We start from the raw sequence: 25,719 nt of genomic DNA, 5'->3' as shown, positions 1-25,719 counted from the left end.
GGGTGGGGAGCAGGGGGAGCTGTACTGGACTAAGCCCTTAGCTGGGAGCTTGGCTTTTGAATTCCTGGTTCACCTCTAGTTTGCTAGATGGCCTTGGGCAGGCCTCTTAACTTCTCACATTCCTCAGGCTCAGCCCCATCCTCTGTAAAATGAAGACAACGTGGGGAATTCAAGGCAGGACATGGGCGAGACAGGAGGCTTCCAACTCATGCATAAAGTTCAAGAGGGTACCAAAAAAAATCCTCAGTAATGAAGATAAATAATCAAGATGAAGAAATCATGCAGCATTTTTTATTGTGGTAAAGTACACATAACATAAAATTAGCCATTGTAACAATTTTAAAGTGAACAGTTGAGTGGCAGTAAGTGCATTTCAATTCTGCAGCCATCACCACCCCCCATCTCCCCAGCTCTTTCTCTCTCCCATTGAACAAAAACTCCGCATTCCCCCTCCTCCCCAGCAACCACTATTCTACTTTCTGTTGCTATGAATTTTACGACTTTAGGTATCTCATAGCAGTGGAATCACACAGGATTTGTCCAGCCGTGTTGTAGCCTGTGTCAGGACATCATTCCTTTTTAAGGCTGCTTATTATTCCATTGTGTGGATAGACCACATTTTGTCGATCCTTTTGTCCGATGATGGGCACTTAGGTTGCTGACATGTCTCGGCTGTTGTGAATAACACTGCCAGGAACATAGGTGAACGTGTATCTGTTTGAGTACTCACTTTCGTTAATGTAATATTTTGTAAAAAATCAAAATTTATGCAAAAAATCTGCAACGAACAAAATATCATTTTTTTTTTTGAGAAAGGATATTGCTTTGTCACCCAGGCTACAGTGCAGTGGCACAAATATGGCTCACTGTAGCCTCAACCTCCCAAGTTCAAGTGATTCTCCTGCCTCAGCCTCCCAAGTAACTGGGACTACAAGTGTGTGCCACCACACCCAGCTAATTTTTGTATTTTTTTTTTTTTTGGTGGAAATGAGATTTCATTATGTTGCTCAGGAAGGTTGTCTTGAACCCCTGGGCTCAAGTGATCTGCTGGCCTCGGCCTCGCAAAATGCTGGGATTACAGGCGTAAGCCACTGTGCCTGGCCTCAAAATTTTAAATAAAGACAAGATCAGTAACCGTGGCCACTGTACGAAGCCATATCAGAGCACAGGCAGTGGAGGATGGGCAGTGCTTGCTGTGCATGATCCTGTCATTATGCCCCTTTTGAGGCTGAGCCTGAGGTGGGCCCTCCTCTCCTTATCCTCAGCCTGGCCCTCCCTCCAGAGATTGAAGTGAGCCTGCGCTGAGTGTGCCAGGCCTGGGAGCCTTATCTTCCCCAGCCTCACTGGGCCGATTTAGGAACTAGGGCCACGGAGGAGGTTCAAGGTTGCACAGTGAAGCTGGGGTTCCCTCTCCCCTTGGATAGATCCATCTTCATTAGCCCATCAGATAACAGCACCTCCCAGGCAGCTGAACTGTGGAGACAGCCACTGTGTCTTCCTTCCCTTTGAGTTGCTTTGCCAAGTGACAAAGCAAGAGATGTGTGTCCCCACTCAGAGTTGGTTTGCAGAGATTGGTTTGGGGCCATTCTAATGAGATAGGTGACGATGCTCTCATCAGTTACCCCTTAGGTGGCCTGGGGCTGTGTGCAGGGGCTTGAGTGTGGGGACACCTGCCTGTGAGCCTGAGCTCCAACCAGGAGGAAGATGCCTGCTTCTGAGCTCACAGCCCCAAAGAGATGAAAACCAATTCAATCCCCCAAAGAGAACTGCCTCCTTTAGTCATTGAACACTTGGTGCACTCCTACTGCATGCCAGGCACTGAGTGCGGGGGGGCAATGAAAGTTGATAAGGAGAGGAGTTGGCCGTGGTCCTGACTTTAAGAAGCGCGTGGCTCAATAAAAGTTTTGCCCATTCATCAGGAATTGAGATGTCTGGGGAAATGTACACGGCGGGCAAACCAGGGGGTGGTGAGAAGCCAGCTTGGCTCATCCTTGGCTGGGGATGTGTGTGTGTGATATGTGAGTGGAGTGGGTGGCAGGTGTTTGTGTAATGCATGTATGTTAGTTTGTGTGCACATGTATGAGTGTGTTTGCATATGTGAATGTGTGTGTGAGAATGTGCATGTGTGTGCGAGTGTGTGATTGTGTGTTCACATGTGCCAGAATGTGTAGGTGTGTGTGTGAGTGTAAATGTGTATGGGCATGTGTATGAGTGTGTGTGCACATGCACTTGTGTGTGTGTCTGTATGCGTGTAAACGTGCATGTGTGCATTGTGTGTGCACCTTGTACATGTATGAGTATGCGCATTTGTGTTCTTGCATATGTGCATGTGTGTATGAGTGTGTGCCTTGGGAGGGGGGGCGGGGTGCTGGCTGTGGAAGGGTCACCCTTGCCTTGGGCTGCCCTAGAGGAGACACCGGCTCCGAGGCACGGACCTTGCCTGCTATCTTGAGACGGACCAGCAGATGGCGGAATTGCAACGGGAAAGTCCGGGACCACTGATGCTGGGGAGTCGGAAGAGGGAAGCAATGAGAGGGAGGAGGGAGAGCATCTGAATCTGTTGGAGCTGCCATGACAAAATACCATAGACTTGGGGGCTTCAGCAACAGAAATTTATTTATCACAATTCTGGAGGCTAGGAGTCAAGATCAAGGTGCCGGTGAAGCAAGGCTTCCCTCTGAGTCCGCTTCTCTGGCGTGTGGGCGGCTGCTGCCTCGCTGTGGTCGTCCCTGCATGGGGAGGGACCCCTTTTCCTCTTCTCATAAGGACCCCAGTCCCATCGGTTCAGGGCCCCATCTTTACAACCTCATTTAACCTCAGTTACCTCCTAAAGACCCTGTCTCCAAACACAGTCACATTGGGGGTTAGGAATGCATTTGCAGGGAATTCAAACATTCAGTCAATAGCATGGAGAGAGGAGAAAGAGACAGGGAGAGAGAGGGAGAGGGGAAGGAGAGGGAAGAGAAGATGGGGCAGATCTCGTGGCACTGGTGCCGGTCCGGACGCCTGGTGTGGGCAGCCTGGCCGTGACTCCACTGCGACGCTGAGAAGCTCCTTTTCGCTTTGGGTAGCTCTTCCTCACCTCTAAAAGAGGTGAGGGCCCACCCGCACCTTTTGAAGTAGCAACAAACTTGCAGACAGCAGCTCTCCAGTGCCTCCCTGCTTTTACACTGAGTGACGCAGCAGCCCGGGAGGGGCACTGCCACTGTCTCCACCTGCAGACAAGGTCGGGGAAGTGAAGTGGCTGCCCACAGCCCCACAGCTTCGGGTGGTCTAAGCAGTAGGGCGGGAACTCTGAGGGGGTGGAAGATATAATACAGACCTGAAGGAAACTCAGAACTCCTTGGCACAGCCCATGTTGACAAGCTGAAGCCTCCCTAAAACCTCTGAGAAAGAGCTGGCTTGATGGGTGTCCCTTGCGGTGAGCGCAGGTCCTGGAAGCCGGCCCAGAGACGGAGGGTGTAAGAAAGCACTCCCTGGACACACGGTTACCCGACAAAGCTGCCCGAGATGGGGGCCTCTGTCCAGCCTGGGCGTGCTGGATGGAGAAGCCCATCCAGCTCTTGGCTCTCACTGTCGGGTGTGCAGGGCCGAATGCAGGGAGAAGAATCTACTCCTCCTCTCTCAGAGACACACGAGGGATGCCTAAATTTAATAAGTTAATCTAGACTCCTAGAAACAAGATTAAATTTTCAAATAAAGGCAGGCTCTGACAGTTAAGGCATAAATCTTTTATTTAAAATAGAGACTAAACCCATTCAAATTCGATCAGCGATGACAGATGCAGATAGAAACAAGCTCTGATGGGATGGATGCGGTGCGGGTTTGTCTGCTCCTGGCGACAGATCGCCAAGGGTGACCTTAAGGACAGTGTATAATTGTCAGCAAACAGTGGTGCCTCTGCATCCATTTCCATGTGGCTTGCTGGCCCAAGGTGGTGCTGGGGGCAAGGATGTCCTAAGGAAAGTGCCCATGCAGGTGGGAAGGAGTCGCCTTGGACGTCTTGGTACCACTCCTGCCAGGTCAGCTGCCACAAGAGGGCAGAGGAGAGGGGCTTGCCACATTTGGAGGTGCCTGGAGCACCAGCAAAGGAGCTGGAGATGTGGGGAGCTGTCAGGAACAGGTCGGATGTGGTTAAGGCAATAGGAGCCACGTGGCAGCATTTCCTGGAGCCACCAGGGCAGAGGGTAAACTTTGCATAGACCAAACCCAGATGGGCCATCTACTGCCTTGACTCTTTATGGTGGATGCTTCCAAGTGCCAGACATTGTGTTCCCTGCGTGATCTCATTCAATCCTCGCATCAAGCCCTTTTTACAGATGGCAGGCTGGGGCTCAGAAGGGTTAAGTGCCATGCCCAGAGGTGCATAGCCAGTTAGCGACAGAGCTGAGACACAGCACCAGGCTGCTGGTTCCAGTGTGCACGCTCCTCCCTCTGACACTCTAGGGCTCCCAGGCACCAAGAGACACCAGCTGCTGTATTTGCTCTAACTCAGGCTGAGCGATTTCTCCTAAATATCGTCCCCTTTTGGAAGTGTTCAGATGCTTGCTGCCAGAATGCTTCACAAGGGCACAAATTTGAAGACACCACCATGAACATACATCCCGTGAGGATGAGGGTTCCCCAACGGATAATCTATGAATCTGCATTCAGGAAACATGTAATAACAAATGAAACTCCCACAGAAACAATGCTTTTATTAGGTAAATCTGGGAAGCATTGCCTACTGTAGCCCCTTCTAGAGAGTCACGAAGCATGTTAGAATATTAAAGGCTCTGAGAAGTCCTGCAGAAAAAAGAATCTCATCAAACCTTATTTAGTCCAGCATTTCCCCAACTAATTTGAACATGAATATGTTTTGTTTCCCTTGCTGGGCATCATATCATGTCAACCTGTATTCCAAGGAACACACTTGGGAAAACGTTGATCTGAGACTTTCATCTCAAGTTAGCCTGTAGCTTCCTGCTTCTCCAGAATGTGTATTATGGTACATGACATTTCACCTTAAAATCTTGAAGCTATTTACAGATGCCCATAGGAGTCAAAATTGATGTCGGTGGTTTTCAGTCTCTTTAGAATAAAGTCTCCCTGAGTAATTTGATGAAAGTTGTAGATTTTTTCCTGTGGGGAAAGGAGAGGCACTCACATCCATATACGCAGACTGATGAATTCAGATTCAGGTGTTCCTCGGTTACCCTGAGGTCATGAACCCCCGTTTTAAGTCACTGTCAGCTAATGTCCTTGGCATCATTGGCAGCCAAGCACTGGGCCCTGCTGGGGTGAGCCTGTGGGGGCAGGGCCACTGAGAGGGTCTGAGTAAAGGGGTCAAATCCACTCCTAGCCTTCTGACAAAGGAAAGCAGGAGATTCATGCCAATCACGCATGTTCAGCAGACTGGCACCTTCCAGCTGCCCGCGGTGTGGGCCAGGGTGCTTTGAGCAGGTTGGTGAGCAGAGACCCCCCTGAAGGTCTGAAAGACTGTCCCACACCCTGTGGGGACCTCAGGGCTCCCATGCCTCTCTGAGCCCCCCACAGTCTAGTGCCTAAGAATTCTGGTGCTGATGCTGGCCCAGCACCCATTCCCTGCTCCCTTCTTCTAGGAAGGGCACCCCAGCTGTCCTTGGGGAGCCACCATGCCCCAGACCTAGCTTGTGTACATTGTATGGACTGGACCTCATATCAGACTCATGGGTGGGCTCATGACTCAGGCCTGGACAATCAGAGGATATCACGTTTTTGGTCACAGTGGTTGGTTCAGGGATAGGAATGGGACCAAGCCAAGACAATTAGTGCCAAAAAATACCTTGTGGGATTTTACTGAGAAAGAGAAGTTCTCCTGGGGCTGTTGATAAAAAGATGTATCTGGAGCTTCTGGTGGCCACCTTGACCCATGAAGGGAGCCACCTGGGATGGTCAGAGGTGGGAGGAGAGGGTGGGTATCCCAATGAGACTGTTGGAGTCTGCATCCAGCTGTGCCTGACAATGTATCTAGACCCTGGTGCACTTACAGGAATCAATACATTTCCTTTCTTGCTTAAGACCGTGTGAGCTAGACTTCTGTCACTTGCAGCTGAAACAATCCTAATGCCCCTGTGTCAAAAACACATTCCCAGGCCTGTGAAGGTAACTGAATTAGAATCTCCAGTAATATGACATATACCTGTATCTGTATCTTTCTGGGGAATCTCATGATCTAACAGCTCTTGCTTGAAAAAGTTTCCTCTGATGTTCTACCATGGAGTTGCAAGAAGCCCAGTTGGGAAATCCAAGATTATCCACAGGTAAAGATGGCTTAGGCTGAATGTATCAGCAAGCCCAGGAGTCAAGGTATTTTACATGATTTGTCTTTAATGTATTCCTGCTCTTAAACTCTCAGATGGGACTCACACTTTCTGATTGTGGCAATTTCTCAGCTTTGGACAGGAGGGAAACAGAGTTCTGTGGTTCTGTGCTCAGTAAGACCCATTTCCTCATCTTTCTGCACTCCCAGTCCTCCATGTATGAGCCAAAGTGATGTGTGCCAATTTCAGGCTTGGCTCATACAAATCTCCCTGGGTTTATTTATTCATGATTTTTTCCTCTGGCTTGACACAGATAAATACAGTGACCTTAGAAGCCACGTCAGAGGTGGCAGAGAAACAAGGAGCAAGGGGCCTGGGTGCCAAAGTGTGCCTCAAGACAAGTGCCAGTCAAGCCTTTTGACAGGCAGCAATCCCTGCTTGGGGCTTTACACAAGTCAGAAAAAATGTCTATTGTGTTAAACCACTGATTTTGGGATTTGTCTGTGATAGTCGTCTCCTTAACAGTGAATTTTTATAAATTCCAGATAACTTTCCCAACTATTGATTCATCTGAGCCTTTTATGAACTCTGGGTGGCAGTCTGGGAGTGGCACTTTACAGATGACAGTGCTTGTCCTGCTTACGTCCTTGGTGGGAGGCTAGAAAATGGTTCTAAACAGAATGCAATTTGATACACATGTAAAGAGATGACCATGATGTGTCCTTCCTTAGCTCTGACTTCCCTCTCATCATTCAGGCACTTTGGTGGATACATATCTTCCCTGGGACTCAGCACCCATCTTCCCACCCTCTGCCCCCATCCCACCTACAGGGAAGACTGAGGGCTCTGCCTCTGTCCGCGGTGCTGAAATGGGTGATAGTTACAGAGCAGGGTAGCTGAATGGGCCAGGACTTAAACACTAGACAGAACTGGGCTTTCTGTCTAAACATGTGTTCCCTTGGGTGGTCTTTCTACCTCTCCAAACGTTAATTTTTTTGGTCTGTAGAAAGGGAATATTACACCTTCTTCATGGGACTGTTCTGAACATCAAATAATATGGAGAAACTATTGATGTAGTTGTGTTCTTTTCCATCCTCTGTCCCCCTTTTTAATACTGAACCTCGTCTTCCACCAAAAGTAGCCTTCAAGGGCTAGACCTCTCATTCCCAGAGGCTTGAGTGAATTAAGAGAAAAACCAAATTGACTCTAGAGAGATTGTCTTTCATGAATCTAGCTGCCATAGGCTACAGGGGGTTATAGGATATCCTAAGAGTTTAAAGGGAATCTGAAGCTTGAGGGAAAATATGCATTTCTTTGTTCCTCAGTTTCTCCTTCTTTTGTAAAATGATGGGTAGTGCGTGGTGGCTTAGGGGCTTCCAACCCTGCAGAACGAGAACATCTTTTAGTATTCTTGCAACCCATTGATCCCCATCTTTGTAAAAATTTTGTCACCTAAACACACTGCACTTATTAAAGAATAACAAATTAACTTCCCCAATTTTATTAATAAAAGACATTTAGAAATGATTGTGCAATAAAAACAGTATTAAGCTTCCCAGTTTAATGAGGTGGCTAATGCTTTAGTTAGTCTGTATGGCCTCATTATCAGCTAATGCATGGATTCCCTTAGGTTTTCTGAATTTTTGCCAAGAATTCACAGACCCCAGTGCTACTCCTGTGAACCTCAGCACAGAAGTCATTATTTCTGTGGGCTCTCAGGATCCTTCCAGCTTTGACCTGATCCTGTTGAGCTCTGATGTACTAAGCGGGGTAGACTGGAACCACAGAAACTTCCCCCTGGTATGCAGTTTAATCCACACCTGGGAGATGGAATTCATAATCCCCATGATTGCCTTCACAGTGAATGGAGGATCTGGAGTAGCAAGAGGCATTCTGAGTGTGTATGCGTGGCTGGAGAGTTAGTTTATTAATGAAAAATATGACAGCCAAGGGAAATAGTCAATTGGCCCCATTTCTGTCCACACACTCTCTCCCAGTTGCACATGGCATGCGAAGCCAATTCGAAATCAGGATGCTTGGTGGGCACAAAACTGGAGTTAGGAAATTATCTGGATGGTCTGAATGACATTGTCTGCAAACTATGATGGCTGTTGGGATCTAACTTCCCAGAGTTAGATCCACTCAGGCCTATTGAGGAACCAAGTCTCCACTGTGCCCCAGATGATGCTGGAAGCAATCGGCTAACATTCTGCCTCTGGGCTCTGAGATGCTCAGGCTGCTGCCCTTGTTACCGGCATTCAGGTTCGGGGACAGCTGAGTCTGCTCCCGCAGTGGGGTGGGCACTTGGGCTGGTCTTCCCGCACTGGCACAGGGGATGGCAAGCCCCTTCCTCATGCTGCCAGCCTCCTTTTAGGATAGCTTGTTGGTTTGTTTTTTCCTCACAAGTGCCACCTTCAAGTTTGGATGACAGCCATGGACAACTAAACCATATCAGTCCTGGTGCAGTGACAGAGGACAGGCATTTACAGTGAAGGGCTAATCAAGCCTGTTCATCCCATCCCCACCTGAGGAGACGGGGAGATTGCCATGAGAAGTGAGGATCTAGGGAGGGGGACATAAAGACTGACTGAGAGGATACTCCCTGTTGCCAGCAGGTGATGTCTGCCTCTTAAACTCAGGTTCTCCTGTCATGCCCCGGACCTTCAGCGAGGACTTGCTTCATGCCGCCTCATTTCACAAAAGATGTGCAATAATTTACACAAGGGACACACAAAACAGGACAAAGCAAATAGATGAGTAAACTAGGGCAAGAATAAATTGAGAGTCTTCGCAGTGACCTGAAAATTTGGGTCTGAGCCTCCTAGTAGCCAAAGCATAGATGAAAACATGATTGCTCCCAGAATGACAATGCAGTGTCGTAGAGGATTACAAAGAGCCTTTCTGTGGGCACATGGAGAAAAGCTCTTGACTTGGCCAAGAAGGCTCTCTGGAGGAGGTGATACCCAAACACGATGCTGTCTCTTTCAGGGATCTTTGGCACAAAAATGACTGACTTTTACTGGGTTGGACAGAGCCTGAAGGCTGGGGCTGCCTAATGAGTGGCCACTTCCTAGTGAGAAATTTTCAGTATAATAATTGTATTAATTATAGATGCATTACAAATCACCCCAACACTTAATCGCTTCAATAAAAAAATGAACATTTGTGATCTCGCACAGTTTTTGCAGGTCAGGAATTCACGAGCTTAGCTAGGTGGTTGTGACTCACACTCCCTCATGAGCTTGCAGAGAAGATGTTGGTGGGAGCTGCTGTCATTTAGGGGTTATCTGGGGTGGGGGGATCTTCCTCCAAGCTGCCTTGCTCACAGAGCAGGTAAGTTAATGCTGGCTGTGGGTAGGAGGTCTCAGGTGCTCATCATGCAGACTTTTCCATGGGGATGCCTGAGTGTCTTCATGACATGACAGCAGCCCTCCCCCAGAGCGAGTGACCCAAGAGACTCAGGCGAAAGTCACAGCATCTTTCAGGACCTAGCCTTGGAAGTCACATTCTGCCGTCCCCACAATCTCCTATTGGTACACAGATCAACCCTATTCTGGTTGAATAGCAGGTGTGAATACCAGGAGGAAGGGATCACAGGGGTCATTTTGGAGGCTGGTATGATTAAAGTGTTAATAAATGATGTAAATGATAAAGGTAACAACCACAGCCAATATGCAGTGGGAACCTAGGCATTGATCTAACTCTTTTACTTGTATGATCTTCATTGAATCCTCTCAATGACTTATGGTTTGGGTACTATTATTAGCCCTACAATATGGAGGGGAAAGACAGCTCAGACAGGTTGTGTGAGTGGCCCAAAATCACACAGCAAATAAGTGGTGTGAGTCTGAATTTGAACTGATGTTTTTGAGAGTCCAGAGCCCATTCTTTTGACTGCAACCCTATACTCCCTCCCTAAGGTACTTTTCTTTTGAACTCTAGGGGCACAGCTCCTCTAGCCCTCTCTTCAGAAAGCCAAGCCAGAGGGCACTGGGAACTAGAGAAGAAGAAGCCACTCCCCTAGGCTGGCCAGCCCCGAGCCTAGCTTTGCAGGCCTTGGCAAGGCAGAGGATTTACTCATCTCCTGAGGAAGTCTCAGGCTTTGCTTCTTTACTGACTTATGAGCTGTGTAAGTGAAGTGTGTGTCTGACCTTTTCAGTTACTTCTCCTCACGATCACTATAGCCGCTGCAGAGAAATGAACTTCCTTCATGCTTTCCCAGCTGCTGGGACAGGACCCCACCTTCCTGCATCCTGATGGCTGCCATGGCCCGGGTGCTCAGCAGAGGCAGGACAAGACTGCCTAGGCTCAGGACTCAGGATCTCCCAGGAGGGTCGAAACTGACAGGGCCACGTGGGGTCCATGGAAGCCACTTAACTTTAAATCTGCTCCCAAGACTGCATTCTCTTCTCCAACTCCCACCCCCAGCCCCTGGTCCAGGTCTTCCCCGGGGAACCTGCCCCACCACCATCCCAAGCCGCTGTCTCCAAGAGAAGGCACATCTCCCTTGCCTCGGGGGGTCAGCGCCTCCTGTGTCCTCTCAGGCCCCACCTCCTCGTGTCCCTCTGCTCAGAATGAATGCTCCCTCCTTGCTGTTCACATTGTGTGGTGTTGTTCCCTCCTCTACTGTGGCCCCCTTTACTTTCGGCTGTACTTACCTGCAGGCTTTCTTCTTTTTTAAAAAAAAAATTGTCATGGTATGTATCTGGAGAAACTGTAGAACCCTCCTCATCTTCTTTGTGCACTGCTCGGTACATTTCCAGTCTCTACCCAATGATCTGTTAAGGTGAGAATGTTAATTTATCCTGGTGGGAATATGCCAACATCACCCCAAGATAAAGATGCCAGCACTCTGAGATGCACTTAGAATAAAACCGCAAGTCCTTGCCATGGTTGACAAAGCACTGCAGGGTTTGGCCCCGGCCCACCTTGACCTTGCCTTCCATCACTCTCCCCCTGGCCCGCTGAACTCCAGCCACACAGCCGTGACCCTGACCCTGCTCCTGCCCAGGGCCTTTGCCTTGCCACTCCCTCTGCCAGAGCACACGCTCTGCTTCTCTGCAGGCTGGTTCCTTCCCACCACTTCCATCCAGCTCAGCCCTCCCTGACTTCTCCGTCTTGCTCCACAATGCCCAGCGTCTCTCCATTGTAATATCCCACTGTCTTTTCCTCACTGCACTAAACAATTTCAGAAATCACTCCTTTAAAAATGAGTTTCACTTTATTATCTTTTTTTTCCTTTAGAGATAGGGTCTCATTCTTTCTCCCAGGCTAAGTGCAGTGGCATGATCATAGCTCACTGCATCCTCCAGTTTCTGGGCTCAAGTTGTCTTCCCACCTCAGCCTCCAGAATAGCTGGGACTATAGGTGCACATCACGCCTGGCTAATTTATTTCTATTTTTTTTTTTGTATGTGTGTGTAGAGACAGGTCTTGCTGTGTTGCCCAGGCTGGCCTCGAACTCCTGAGCTCAGGAGGCCCAGGCTCGCCTCGAACTTCTGAGCTCAAGAGATCCTCCTGCCTTGGCCTCCCAAAGTGCTAGGATTATAGGCGTGAGCCACCTCGCCTGGCCTATTATCTTTATCCTCCAGCAGGACATAAGCTCTGCGTGGACTGGGATCTTGCCCATCTTGCTGACTGCTGTGTCCTTAGAGCCTCAAAGAATGCAGGGCATTTGGGAAGTTCTTTATGTTTGCTGAATGAATAACAAGTGGTCATACACAAAGTACTCACATGCAAACCTCTTTCCCCTGTTTGGGGAGTCTCCATCCTAGCCCCTAGTATCTTGCCTCTAGCATGGAACACATAGTGAATGAAATGAATTAAGTCACTTGCCCACTGACTTATCTTCTTTTTAAGGGGACAGACCACATCATGTGTTTCTCCAACCCTCTAGCATCTTGAAGAGCCACTGCTTAAAGTGCTTGTTGAATTGAATAGAATCCTTTGAAACTGTTGTGTCACCAACTTTGGTAATTGAAGGAAAGGGGTCTGCCTGGTCCTTCCAATGTGACTTGTTGGAGAAGCTAACACCTGGAGTTCTCATTCTCAGGTGTGGGTTCCGGATCCTGTGAGTGCAAAGGCCACACCTTACACAGCAGACGTGTTGATAGAAAACGGGGCGCATCTGCCTAAGATGCCAGGTGTCAGAGGAGCGGTACAATATCCTTCTGACACTTGAAAATTGCAAATTTGAAAGGTTCCTTCTCACTTGTCAGCTGTCCAGGCCTCCCCTGAACAGATGGATTCCAGACCTCGCCCTCCGAGGCTGAGCGTCCCACTGCCCAGGACCAGCCAGCAGGCATTGTTAAGATCCCACAGTGGGCACAGAAGCTCAGGTGTCCTAGGCACTCGAGTCTTAGTGTTTTATCAGGATTATTTCAGTTACAAGTGGTTTTAAAAAGGGATTATATTACCTTAAGCACTGAAAAAATGTTGGGTAGAAGTTGCTTGAGGCATAGCTGGATCAGAGCAAGAGACTGGATCTGTCTCCACTTAGTTTATTCTTCTTATGGGGAGAGGCAGGTTGGGGGGCAAGGTGGCCCCTGGAAGCCTGAGACTCACTTGTTTAATTGTCCAATCATCATCCACTCATTCCATTCCAGTCATTCCTTTTTTCCCCCCCGAGATGGAGTCTCACTCTGTCACCCAGGCTGGAGTGCAGTGGCGTGATCTTGGCTCACTGCGACCTCCACCTCTTGGGTTCAAGTGATTCTCCTGCCTCAGCCTCCCAAGTAGCTGGGACTACAGGCATGTGCCCAGCACGCCCAGCTAATTTTTGTATTTTTAGTAGATACAGGGTTTTGCCATGTTGGCCAGGTTGGTCTCGAACTCCTGACCTCAAGTGATCTGTCCACCTCGACCTCCCAAAGGGCTGGGGTTACAGGCGTGAGCCGCCGCGCCCGGCCTCCAGCCATTCTTTTTATTTCTGGTCCTCAAATAAAGCAGGCACACTCCTACCTTAGGATGTTTGCACTAGTCAGTCTATGTGTCTGGAAATTCCTAACGCCCACCCCTGCATAGCTACATACCTCATTCCCTGACCTCCTGCACAGCTTTGCTCACCCTTACCTTCTCAGTGAAGCTGACCCTGACCCCCCTATTTAAAATTAGAACTCCTCTCCTCAGCCCACCCAGTCCTACTTACCATGCTCGCTTTCCACTCCCTCATAGCAATTATTGGCATTTTTTTCTTTGAGATGGAGTCTCACTCTTATTGCCCAAGTTGGAGTGCAATGGTGCGAGTGATTCTCCTGCCTCAGCCTCCCGAGTAGCTGGGACTATGCCTGGCTAATTTTTTGTATTTTTAGTAGAGACGGTGTTTCACCATGTTGGTCAGGCTGGTCTCGAACTCCTAACCTCAGGTGATCCGCCCACCTCAGCCTCCCAAAGTGCTGGGATTACAGGCGTGAGCCACCACACCCAGCCGCAAGTATTGCCTTCTAATGTTCTCCATATGGCACTTATTAATTATCTCTATTGCTCTATCATCCACTAGAATGTCTGTTGTGTTCACTGATATATCCCAAGAACCTGGAGGGCCCTGTCACATAGTAGTCGCTCAATTTGTTAGATGAATGAATGAAGCAGAAAGAAATTAATTCAACATCCAGACATTGGAAATTCAGCAGTGAACAAAAAGTACCACCCCCACTCCCACACACACAAAAAAAGTCCTCTGTGATTTTGGACCTTACTTTTGGTAGGGATGGAAGACGATAAATGAGATTTTAAAGAAGCACTAAATATAGGGCGTTGCAGGTAGCAGTGGGGGCTGGGCAGGAAACACAGCAGATGCACAGTCAAGATAAGCCCAGTCCCTGCTGTATGCTGAGAACCCAGCAAGGATGGAGAACGCTCTTCTTCTGTCATTTTAAGTTTATTCTTTTTGGAAGCAGCAGAGGACAAGCACACTGCTAATGATGGTAATAAAGCTTCTCCCAGATTTGTTGACAAGTTGCGTTTGTTTTATTTTCATTCGCTTCTCAATTTGGAAGTGGGTGTGGGCAGCCCCCTGCCAACCCACCATTCCCTTGCCACTTCCCACTCTCATGATTTAAATAAAGAAATATGCAGATTGGCTGGGAGCTGCTGGTGTTTGGAAACTCCTCTTGGAGCCAGCTCCTGGGTGGAAAAGAAGCAATCCAAACCAATAAACGGTATTGATTCACATTGGCATTAATCTATTTTTGTATTGACACAAGTATCTTATCAAAATTTGCCTGGGGGGAACATCCATCTTCATATTGACTTAAAATAGAAGATACTACAGGGTGGGAATTCTATCTATATAGTATAGACCTCTGCATACAAATGCATAATCAATATTTCATCATCAAATTATGATCTGGCTTTCAATGTTTTGCAGCGAGAACCTGGAGATGAGTCATAAAGTGCAATAATAGATTGAAATGCAAAGGCTTTTTTTTTCCACTTTAATAAGAGTTGGGAATGCTCCATGGCCATTCTGTGTAGGCAGCAGGAAAAGACCCTGGCTGCAGGAGAGATATTGTGGAAACATTTGCAGACAAGAAGCTGCCTACACTTTGCCATTGCTTGAGAATTAACTATATGAGTTAATATAGTTATTATTCAGCCACATTGCTGTGCCTCACCTGGACCCTCTCTGATCCCTTCTGTCGCTTCACTGTACCAGTGCCTCCAGTGGTCAGCAGGTGCCACTCTTGGGGAAGTGCTTGGGTGATTAAGTCCCCTGGGGACAGCGCTTAGCCAGAGACTGAGGAGTGGAGGATTAGGAAAGCCCAGCTCCCTTGCCTCAGGGGCAACGCTGAGCTGTTGGAAGCTACTCTCAGGTGAAACAAAAACCAGGGGGCTCTGTTTAGATGATTGATTCTCTGTGCTTGGCTCCCTGGCCCCCTTGTCCCATTTCTGCCACTCTGTTATTGTCCCCTGGGAGCATTTCCTTAATACAACACATGCACTTGAAGCCTTGTCTCCAGGTCTGCCTCTGGAAAATCCCACTCAATATGCACCATTCATTCCTCAAGTGTTTGTTGGCTCTCTACCATGTACCATGCACTGTGGTTGGAACTAGGGATGGAGCAGTAACAGCAGTAGGTATGGCTCACATCTCTGTGTCAATTTTGGTGCGTTTGGCTATAAAAGAGAGAAATTAAACAGTATCTTATCATCTCACTTTGGCGGGAAGTCAGAGGGCTCTGGGACTGGTTGCTATAGCTGCTCAGTGGTGTAATTAGGGTCTTAGTTCTTTCCATCTCTCTGCTTGGCTGTGTTTGGGGTTGGTTTCGTCTTCAGGCTGGGTACGAGTGGCTGTAGCACTTCTAGGCATCGCATCCAGACACTGTGACACCCTAAGGAAGGAGAGAGGCCTCTTCCGGTGGCTCTCCCTTTCAAGCAAGACACTTTGCTTGAAGCCCCTGCCTCCCCAGCAGAAATACCTTTGTCTCATTGGCCTCATTGAAATGGGTCGCCTGTCCCTGTCCAAGCCATTCTGGCAAGGGGATGGAATTACCTTGGGCTAGTCAGGTCTTCTCTGGACCTCTGAATCAGGGTGGTTTCTCCTGAGGCTCAAGGGAGGTTCGAGGGGGGCAACAACTGAATGCAACTGAGATTCTGTTGGAAGGAAGACGAGAACTTCATCCTGTGCTTTCTCCATCACCCTTCCCTCTTGGTCTCCTTCATGGCACTCCAGTCAGGCTACAATCAGATGTGCATTCCTCTGTGTGATTCCGTCTGTCTCCTTTACTACATGGTAACTCCCTGAGGGCAGCACCCTGACTGTTTTGCTCAGCAGTGGTGAATATGATCATGATTATGATTAGCACAATGCCATGCAGATAAATATGCTCAATAAATACTTGATGAATAAATGAATGGTAATATGAAGGGAATGAATGAATGAATGAATGAATCAACGTGTGCAGTTTAAAGGGCAGACCTGAAAATGTGGAAGTGGAGCTCGCCATCCCCTCATGTGGGTGGTGTCCTGTGAGGATGGCGGCAGCAAGGGGCCCCTCCTTGCCAAGGCAGCTCAAGGATAGAACAGGAGGGGGCTTCCTTCTTCCCAAGGCAGCAAGGGTGGCAGCTCTGGGTCAGAGAGACTGAGGCTTATGCTTTGGCTCTGATGTCAGCTGTGTGGCTTCAGTCGTGACTCCTCCTTTCTGCGTCTTGCCATCTTCTCTAGAGATATTGTGAGGATTCAGTCATTGGACAATTTATTAAGCACCTATTGTATGAAGACGCTGGGGTGCATGTAGGAAAAGTACAGGGTGTTGTGGAAATACTTATGGGATCCAGCTGCAGGCTTCAGGGTTGGTGCTCAAGCTGCGGTCTGAAGGATGCACAGGAATCAGGAGGTGACTGGGGTGGAAACGAGGGGCAGGGAAGAAAGCAGGCCCTGAGGCTCTGAGACAGGACCCAGGCTTCTTTGAGGAAAATGAGGCCTAAGCTTGGGGTAAGGAGGGGGACATGGTATGAGAGGAGGCAGTGAGGCCAGCTGGGGCCAGACCAAGGAGGCTGCAGAGGCCACAGCACACCTTCTACTGTGTGTTTTATTTTCTTATATTTATTTTAATTTATTTTATTATTTTATTTTATGTTTTAGATAAGGTCTTGCTCTGTCACCCAGGCTGAAGTGCAGTGGCATGATCCTAGCTCACTGCAGCCTTGAACCCCTGGGCTCCAGTGATCCTCTCACCTCTGCCTCCTGAGGTGCTGGGACTACAGGTGCACCCACCACACCTGGCACTGTAATTTACTACATGTAGTGGACCCCACAGAAGGGATCTGGGTGGAATGGCAGCCTGATGAGATTCAGCTGTCAAATGGAGGAGATGCTCAGCCACGTGGGACCAGGTGAGGGGCTGCTGTGTTTTCCCAGCAAGAGTCAAGGTGGCTTGAACCAGTGCAGCAGCAACGGTGAAGGAGAGGCATGGGCTGATTCGAGAGATGCTGGGAGGCAGATCTGGTAAGCTAAGGAGAGTCAGAGATCCTGCCCTTGTTGGCTTCAAGGACACTCGTTCTCACCTGCTTACTGAAAAGTACAAACCAGATCCTCCCCATCAAGGAGGATAAACCCAAGGGTTTGCAGAGGGAAGCTTTCTTTCACTGTGAGCCCAGGGAATGAGAGGAGAATCAGGCATAATGCAGTTAAGAAATACTATGTAATCAATCACACTAGCTTAAATAAAATGCAATGTCCAAACGCGTTGCCTAGCATTTTCCCACATCAAACAGAGGCCCAGGTGAATCACCAGCATCACTAGAGTATTGTTATTTGAAGCTGGAAAGTGGATCCTCATTTTTGGTGGATGGGAAGATTGGTGGGGGGCAAATATAAGAATTGTTTAGGGGTCTAAGTTCTAGGAAAACTAACACACTTGTGAGAAGGGGCTGTAATGCCATAGAAAGTGTGTGGCATTTGGATTTGGAAGGCCTGCCTTTGAATCCCAGACTGCTATACATTAGCTGTGTGACCCTGGCTGGTCACTTAGCCTCTCTGATTCTTTTCCTCATCTAGAAAAGGGAGCTGATCACAGTTGCTTCAGAGGCTACTGTGGAAATAAAACGAAATAATGATAGAGAAAGTGCTTTGTCAGCTGCAAAGAAATATCAAATATTGGAGATTATTAAGAAAGTATATTTTAAGCAAAAAAGTGTAATTGAGTGATATTATTGAATTGATGTTAATTTTGGGTTGTTAGGATAATGTCTTTATCCTTAGGAGAAGCATACTGAAATATTTAGGAGGGAAATGTCAAAATGTTTAAAACATTCACATGGTTCGGAATAAAACAAAATTGTACAGCTCAATGCACGATCTGTCTACCTATCTATTTAGATCTATATTTTGAAAAAATGTGGCAAAACATTAACCATTGGTGAATTTAGTGGAAGGATATTAGTGTTCATTAAGCTATTTTTAATGTTTCGGTAGACTTGAAAACTTTCATAATAAAAATCAGAGGGGAAATCACTTCCAGGTGGATAGCAGGTATAAATAGGGAGGGAAAACAATGCCTCAGAAGGTGACAAAGGGCAGTATCTTCATGGCCTTGGGTAAAGGTGGCATTTGGTAGGGAGGAAACACCCAGCCTCTCTCCCTGGCTTTCCTATCTCCTCCTGGTGCCTTCCTTTGGCTGAAGTAAATGACAAGTCCAAGGGCAGAGCCCAGTGATGAAATCCAGGATTGGCCTCCAAGGGTACAGAGCCTGGACGAGGGTAGAGTGGGACAGAGAATGGATCCAAAGGGATAACTGGAGAAAAACCAGCACCTCCTCTTTTGCAGGGCATGGCAGACAGAAGCTCAAATGCCAGATAATCATTTTCCCAGCCTCCAGATGCAAACCTGGCCAACCTTTCTCCTACAAAGTAAAGTCTGTGGCTGGAGCTGGAAGTCTTTTCCTTTCTAACTAGAGAACAATGCGTGACAAGAAGCTGTCCCTCCTTCCCTGATTTTGGATATTATTGTGTGAGGATATGATGTCAGGAGCTGCTGCAGCCACTCTGCCACCAAGAGGATGGCAGAGTGGCCATCAAGAGCCCTGACATTGTTGAGCAACACAGCCTGGACCACCTGCTGCCAGACTTCCCAATACATGAGAAAAAGTCTCCAGTGTTGGGGTTCCCTTGTGGTTGGGCGTCTTGTCTCTTGCTGCCACTAACATCTTAACTGATGCACAGGTCATAGTCGAAGTGACCTCCCTGTCTCTTTTCCCTTAGTCACACCCTTTCCCCAACATGCTAGATTTTCTACTGTGATAGTAACAAGAAAAAAACCAACAACAATGAAGACAAGGAAATGGGAGCCAGACACGGTGGCTCACACCTGTAATACTAGCACTTTGGGAGGCCAAGGGGCAGATCAGATTGCTTGAGTCCAGGAGTTCAAGACCAGCCTGCGCAACATGTCAAAACTGTCTACAAAAAATGTAAAAATTAGCCAGTGTGGTGGCATGCACCTGTAGTCCTAGCTACTTGGGAGGCTGAGGTGGGAGGTGAGAGGATCGCTTTAGCCTGGGAGGATTACTTTAGGTGGAGGCTGCAGTGAGGGAAGATCACACCACTGCAGTCCAGCCTGGAAATGGGCCCTGAGGAAGAGAAAAGCATTGCAGTGCCATCTATCGTGTCAGAGGTGGGAAACGCAGAAGCACACATCACAGTTTACATTTCCATACAGGGTGCTGAGCTGATGGATGGAGGAGGCAAGGCTTCACCTGTGGAGCACATGCAGTGGTGTTTGCCCAGACTCCCGGATCCCTAGCATCAGCTCTGCACACCCGTCTCGCAGCTTCTGAGTGCTGTGCTGCTAAGAGCTCCCCACCCCAGGACCGCAGGGGCCGCTTTTTCTTGGGCTCTGGAGCCGCATCACTCTTACCGAGAGCCCAGGTAGCCAATGACTAACCCGTGTAGAGAAAAATGCCTCACAGCTCCTTTGCCCCAGGCTCTGAGGTGTAATTTATGTTGCAAAGCCCCTCAAGGGATCAGGCTGAGTCTGGAGTTTCACCCCAATTGCTTCTCCACTCTTACTCATCTGTCCTGGGAGAGCTCTGTAGGAGATGCAGGTGTAAAGTCACATGCAGTGGCAAACAAAAGACTCCAAGAGGCCTTTGTCCTGAGAGCCTCGGCCATGGCAGCTTGATCCCTGCATAGATCACTGAAAATCCCCCTGCAGGCTCTCCTGTAAGGCAGAGCTTATAAAGCCCACTATTGTCTGACTCTTTCAAGGATTTACTTCATTTGCAAGTGGCTTTTCTCACCACAATGTCATTAATGTGTGGAGAGACCTGAAAGCTGGCATTTATGGCATTTACGTGAAAGTGATGTCTAAATCCTCAGGCTCAGGCAGGGCAGAAATAGCCAGGAAGCCGACAGCAGAAAGGGGACATTTGCCTGGAAACAGACTTATTTATCTTCTCCCACTAAAGCTTCTCTCTTAGCAATGAAGTCTTTGCCCTCTGCTGACCCCAGGACATGTCAAGACCTTGAGCTTGGTAGAATGTGCTGCCAACACTGCTTCCCTTATTACCCATTTCAGTCACTAATCTGGGACTATATCAGTGGTTCCCAAACCTGGCTGCACTTCCGATTCACCTGGGAGCTTTTCCAAAATACTGCCCTTCCTTCCTCAGGAATCTCTGGCACAGGTGTGAGATCCTGGCAGGTATGAGAGAAAGGAAAATAAGAGAATCTGCCTGGTAACCATCAGGGGCAAGGAATTAACATATTATCTAAAACTATGTTAAAACGTCAGAGCCCAGCACAGTGGTGCATGCTCATAATCCTAGCGCTTTGGGAGGCTGAAGCAGGAGGATCACTTGAGCCCGGGAGATCAAGCCTGCAGTGAGCCATGACCACACCACTGTACTCCAGCCTGGGCAACAGAGTGAGAATCTCAGGCATCAGTATTATTCTAGCCCCCCAGTTGACTTCAATGAGCAGCAAGGGCTGAGAACCACAGCTTCACAGAAGGGAGCATGTCCTGGGGGATCCACGAAGGTCTTCCGAGGCCTGATCTTGTTGGTTACCTTCATTTCCCGACAAAGGGCTGCTGGATCCTCCTGTGGCTCTCTTGGATCATCCTTGTGTTTTGCAAAATATTGCTTTCTTTAAACATTCAAGTATGTGGCTCCTCTGAAACTGTGAACATTTCTGAAGATCATCATGAACTGTTGGTAACTGTAAAATCCAAGGAGGCAGAGTCAGAGGAACAGGTATCTGGAGACATGGGTGGCTGCTGCTCCCAGCATCAAAAGCGTTTATCTGAAGTCATCCCGTGGGTGGAAGCTTCTGCTCCCCCATGGAGGGCCGTAGAGTGTGTTAGAGTAAGTGAGGCTGAAGTGTGAGGTTAGGCACTCTGTGTACACACTTTCATAGAGCATATTAGCTTTTGTAAAGTGCTTACTAGATCACGAACATTGCTTTTTTAAAAAAAAAAATCAGAGTTTATCACTTGACAAAAGATGTAATTTTCCAACACACACTCAGAAGTACCACTGTGAGTAATAATTTGGCCCTTATAAAGTTATTATCATTTTCCTGTTATTTTCACCTGTGTTCAAGGGGAGAAGCAAAGCTTGATCTTCAAATGAATAACATAAACTTCACTTAATTACCCAGAAAGATTTGCTTTTTTTTTCCAGTCTAAACATTTTAATGCCCACCATGAAAGGCAGAGGGTATCTGAGGGAGAGAATTTCACATCAACTTTACCATCCCACTTCATGAAATTCTGACCTTTTATTTATTTATTTATTTATTTAATTTTCAGAAAGGGTCTCGCTCTGTTGCTCAGGCTGGAGTACAGTGGCGTGATCATGGCTCACTCCAGCCTTGATCTCCTGGGCTCAAGTGATCCTCCTGCCTCAGCCTCCCAAAGTGCTAGGATTACAGCATGTACCACTGTGCTGGGCTCTGATCTTTTAACACAGTCTTAGAGAACATGTTAATTCCTTCCCCCTGATGGTTACCAGGCAGATTCTCTTAGTTTCCTTTCTCTCATACCTGCTGGTTAGGAAAGATATTATGTCTCTATTAAAATTATTTATTTGACTTAGTATACAACATCCCATTTTGGGTGTATATAGAAAATTGAGATTATTTGTTTGACCTCATGCAGGAAAAATAATCATTTAATGAATGGTATTTGCCATTTTAAGAAGGTTTTTTGGGGGTGGTGATAAATAGATGCAACGTTTATCTACTGCACAGTACCAGGTCACTTAGCCTCCTGATCCCTACAAATATTTCATTCTGAGCTGTGGTTATGCACTGAGGAGAAATGTCACCACTTCCAGCTTACACAACTGCCATCTGCGGCTTGGCTTTTGCCCATTGCTTTGTGGTTTTGCTACCTATGCGCCATCCTTCTACTCCAGCAGGGTGTCTCAGCCCTGACTGCCCATGAACAGCACTTGAGGCTTAAAAAAGATGGGTGTGCCAGCCCTAGGCCCAGAGATTCTGATTTCATTGGCATAGGATGGGGCCTAGGCACAGGTATATTACAGCTGACCCCCAAGGGAGTATAATATGCAGGTAGCTTTGGAAGCATGATTGTTGAATGTCAGGTCTTCCTGATAGCTGGCAACACTGCGTCCTCTGCCTGGTATCCCCAGCACCTGTGATGGAGTCTGGCACAGGATGGACACTCACGAATCTGCTGTGAATGATGTACCGACTGTACCTGGAATGAACTTGGAATCCTGGTACCATCATGCCACAGTATCACCCTCTTCTGATGTATTCCTCAGATGCTGTGAATTAACCACGAAGCCAGACTGTCAATTCTAAAGAAGCAGGGCTGCTGGAACACGAATTCATCATGGTTCACCCTTGGCCCATGTTCCATTACTTGCTAATATTCAAAGACAATGCTATAGCATTTAGCCAGTAAAAACAAAAAAGAAACGAAAAAAAAAACAAGTCAGTATATTGAAAAGGAGTATTATGTTATTAGAAATTCATGGCAATAGATTGTAGACACATGAAGCAAAACAGCACAAATACCAATGCTACCTAATCACTCCAGAGAATGCTGTGCAGAACAAACATCCCTTTCTTCCATGTGGTTTAAAAAAATAGCTACCTAAATACAAAATTTTAAAATAGTTACCTGAATACAAAAGCAGAAACCCAACTGTCAATTTTTCATTTTATTTTTGGCTGGTTGGCTGATTGATTGATCCACTCATTCATTCGATTTGGGCGTACTGAGCCTCTTTGTACCGGGCACTGTTCCAGGTGATGGGATACTGCAGTGAACTCAAGTGACCTGGGCCTAGTCTCATGGAACTTACATTCAAACATGGGAGGTAGGTAAGAAACGAGTAAGCAGACAGCACAGAACTCAGGCAGTAATGAGTGTAGTGGGATCAAATCACAGGGGCCAGGGAGCAGGTGCAGCCCTGGTGGTCATGGAGGGTGTCTCTGAGGATGTGGCCTGGGAGCTTAGGTCTGGATTTCTGAGGGCAGGAGACAGCAAATGCATGGGTGCAGAGGCAGGAACGAACTGGAAATGTGAGCAACAGAAAGTCCAGGGGCTAGAACTTAGCAGGAGAAGGAGGAGTGGTATGAAATGGGAGGCAGGAGCTGGATAGCATAGGGGTCTGCATGCCATGGTAAGGACTATGTATAGGGACAGTGAAAATGGCAAATGATGCCATCAGTTTCCACTTTAACAGAATTGCTACCACGCAAGAGGTCTTTAATGGGAAAACAGGCTGAGTGAGTTCTCTAGCCTTGGGGAAGCCATTCCATTATTGGGTCAAGCCTCACAAAATCACTTGAGTAAAAAAATAATTGCAAGAATTTTCTTTTCTTCTTGAGTGTTGGAATGGGAGTGGGGGATATTGAGTCTATTCTTCCCCCAGATATCTATGTAGTCTTTTAATTTTATTTTTCTTTTATTAGACACGGTTTCACTCTATCACCTAGGCTGGAGTGCAGTGGCGTGATATGGACTCACTGCAGCCTCGACTTCCTGGACTCAGGCGATCCTCCCACCTCAGTCTCCTGAATAGCTGGGACTACAGGTGTGCACCACCACGCCTGGCTAATTTTTGTATTTTTGTAGAGATGAGTTTCACCATGTTGCCCAGGTCTCAAACTCCCGGGCTCAAGTGATTTTCCCACCTCAGCCTCCCAAAGTGCTGGGATTACAGGCATGAGCCACTGTGCTCGGACCCCGTCTTTTTATTTTCTTCATTTAAACCTCTGTTCAAATGTCATTTCCCCAAAGAGGGCTTCCTCTCTGCTTCTGGTGGTCTTCATGGTCTCTACTACTACAATATATTATATTGTACATCTATTTGTTCATTTCATACTTCCCCCTCCCCTCTGGAAGGTAAATCCCTGAGGTCAACGGCTTTACTTATTTTGTTTTCTGCTGTACTCAGTGCAATCCTTGTACTCAGCACATGGTAAGTGCTCAACAAATATCTGTTGAATGAATTAGTTGGAATAAATGCCATTGGATTTTGCTGCATTTATTTGGGCACAAAGGACTTGGGAGAGCCCTTGTGTTGCTATGCTTCTGTTTCCCAAGCACATTCGTGTCCTTTCTAATCTTTCTGCCTTAATCACTTTAAATGTACCGACAAGCACAATTGACCAATTAATAGCGCTTATGCTCTTGTTACATCATTTGTAATCCATGATGCTCTTTCTATTCGTAATGGCCTTTCAATTTTTCATGACTCAAAACGGATGACATGCATAATGAATACAAATAGCAAACTGATTAAATGCAATGCATATTCTACAGCTTGCTGGGCTTATGCCTGTTATTAATGACAGAAATCCAGCAAATTCTCATGAAAACACCGATGACATACAACCTTTAATGCAAGATGCTGGAGCACTAGGGGTCCTAAATTTTCCTAATTACTGAGCAACAGCAGAGATTAATTTCCCAGATGGCAACCTTTGTAAATAAGAACATCAGCATGGCTGCTTTGTCCAAGTTCTTTTTGCTGAGCACAAACCCCATCACGCAACCCATTTTTACTTCATCAGACTATTTGCGTTGTGTTTCAGAAAAAAAAATACACTTGAGAGATCGCCTTACGAGCAAAGTATAAAGGATGCCACTTGTGCAAAATCAAATTTATTGTCTGCTCAGGGATTGTATGTTTTTTTGGAATCCTAATACACTGCGATACAGAAGCCACATAGCTTCAGTTTGTGTATTGAGTATTAAAGCATCACAAAAATGATAACACAAAACAAGAAAGAAGATATGGATGGGAGTCTACAATGGACAATATGGTAAAGGACATGCTTTTAAAAGACCTGCCTGGCTAAATGTGCAGTCTTGGTTTCAGATTGCCAAAGAATGAACTGGTTTGCAATAAAAGGCTGTGTGAATCAACCTTCTTTTCCCCATTAGTGGGAAACCTTCTGGGAAGCAGGCGTTTTCTTTGACACACTGGGGCACATGATGACTGGTTTACCCAGGTTGGCAGTGGAAAACAACAAGCACTTGTCTGATGGGTCTATTAAGAGGGAATAAAGTGGATAGGAGCATTTGTCAAGGCCCACCCACGCTCAGAAAGCATCGATCACAGCATGCTGACCACTGCTTCTGCACTCTTCCTCCTGAAGCACAAATGGGCCACTCTGCAGAAAGAAGGTGGGGTGAGAGAATGGGCAGCTGTGGTCTTGGTCCACTTCCACAACAACTCTTCAGATAACACCTTGACAGGTCTGCCTCCATGATTATTCAGGCTCTGAGTCAGTGGAATTCCAAACTCAGGGAAAGCAGAGCTCTGCCAAATTTGAGGCCTGCACCCTGCCAATTTGCAGCCCAGAGTGGTTTTGATGATACCTAGTCTAGGCTTAGTAGATTCACTTCTACCTCTGAAAGTGTGCACATCATCTGGGGCTGGAAACTCCAGAAGTGACTCCGAACAAGTGAGTGGTGTATTGGGAGACACAGAGAGTCTGGGTAGCGAGGGAGAAGT

The 25,719-nt window shown here is 47.3% G+C and overlaps 1 long non-coding RNA gene across 9 annotated transcripts in view; it reads right to left on the bottom strand.

Annotated features, from left to right (window-relative positions):
* Window positions 1-3,735: 3,735 nt before the first annotated feature.
* Window positions 3,736-25,719, bottom strand: part of LOC129015798 (uncharacterized) — a 67,206-nt gene continuing 45,222 nt past the window's right edge. For 7 of the 9 annotated variants that reach the window (XR_008494666.2, XR_010124434.1, XR_008494664.2 and 4 more), the window contains 4 exons: window positions 22,443-22,632; window positions 20,788-20,938; window positions 10,940-11,059; window positions 3,736-5,121 (listed from right to left, as the gene is read on the bottom strand). This is a non-coding gene — a long non-coding RNA (uncharacterized LOC129015798). Of the gene's footprint in view, window positions 5,122-10,939; window positions 11,060-20,787; window positions 20,939-21,602; window positions 21,767-22,442; window positions 22,633-25,719 lie in introns of those variants that run through there. The other 2 variants (XR_010124437.1, XR_010124436.1) reach the window with 2 other exon arrangements.

This window comes from Pongo pygmaeus, chromosome 18 (assembly GCF_028885625.2).
Source record: "Pongo pygmaeus isolate AG05252 chromosome 18, NHGRI_mPonPyg2-v2.0_pri, whole genome shotgun sequence".
In the NCBI taxonomy this organism is placed as follows: domain Eukaryota; kingdom Metazoa; phylum Chordata; class Mammalia; order Primates; family Hominidae; genus Pongo; species Pongo pygmaeus.
The sequence above is the reverse complement of the archived record's forward strand: the minus strand, read 5'-3'. Positions and strand labels throughout refer to the sequence as shown.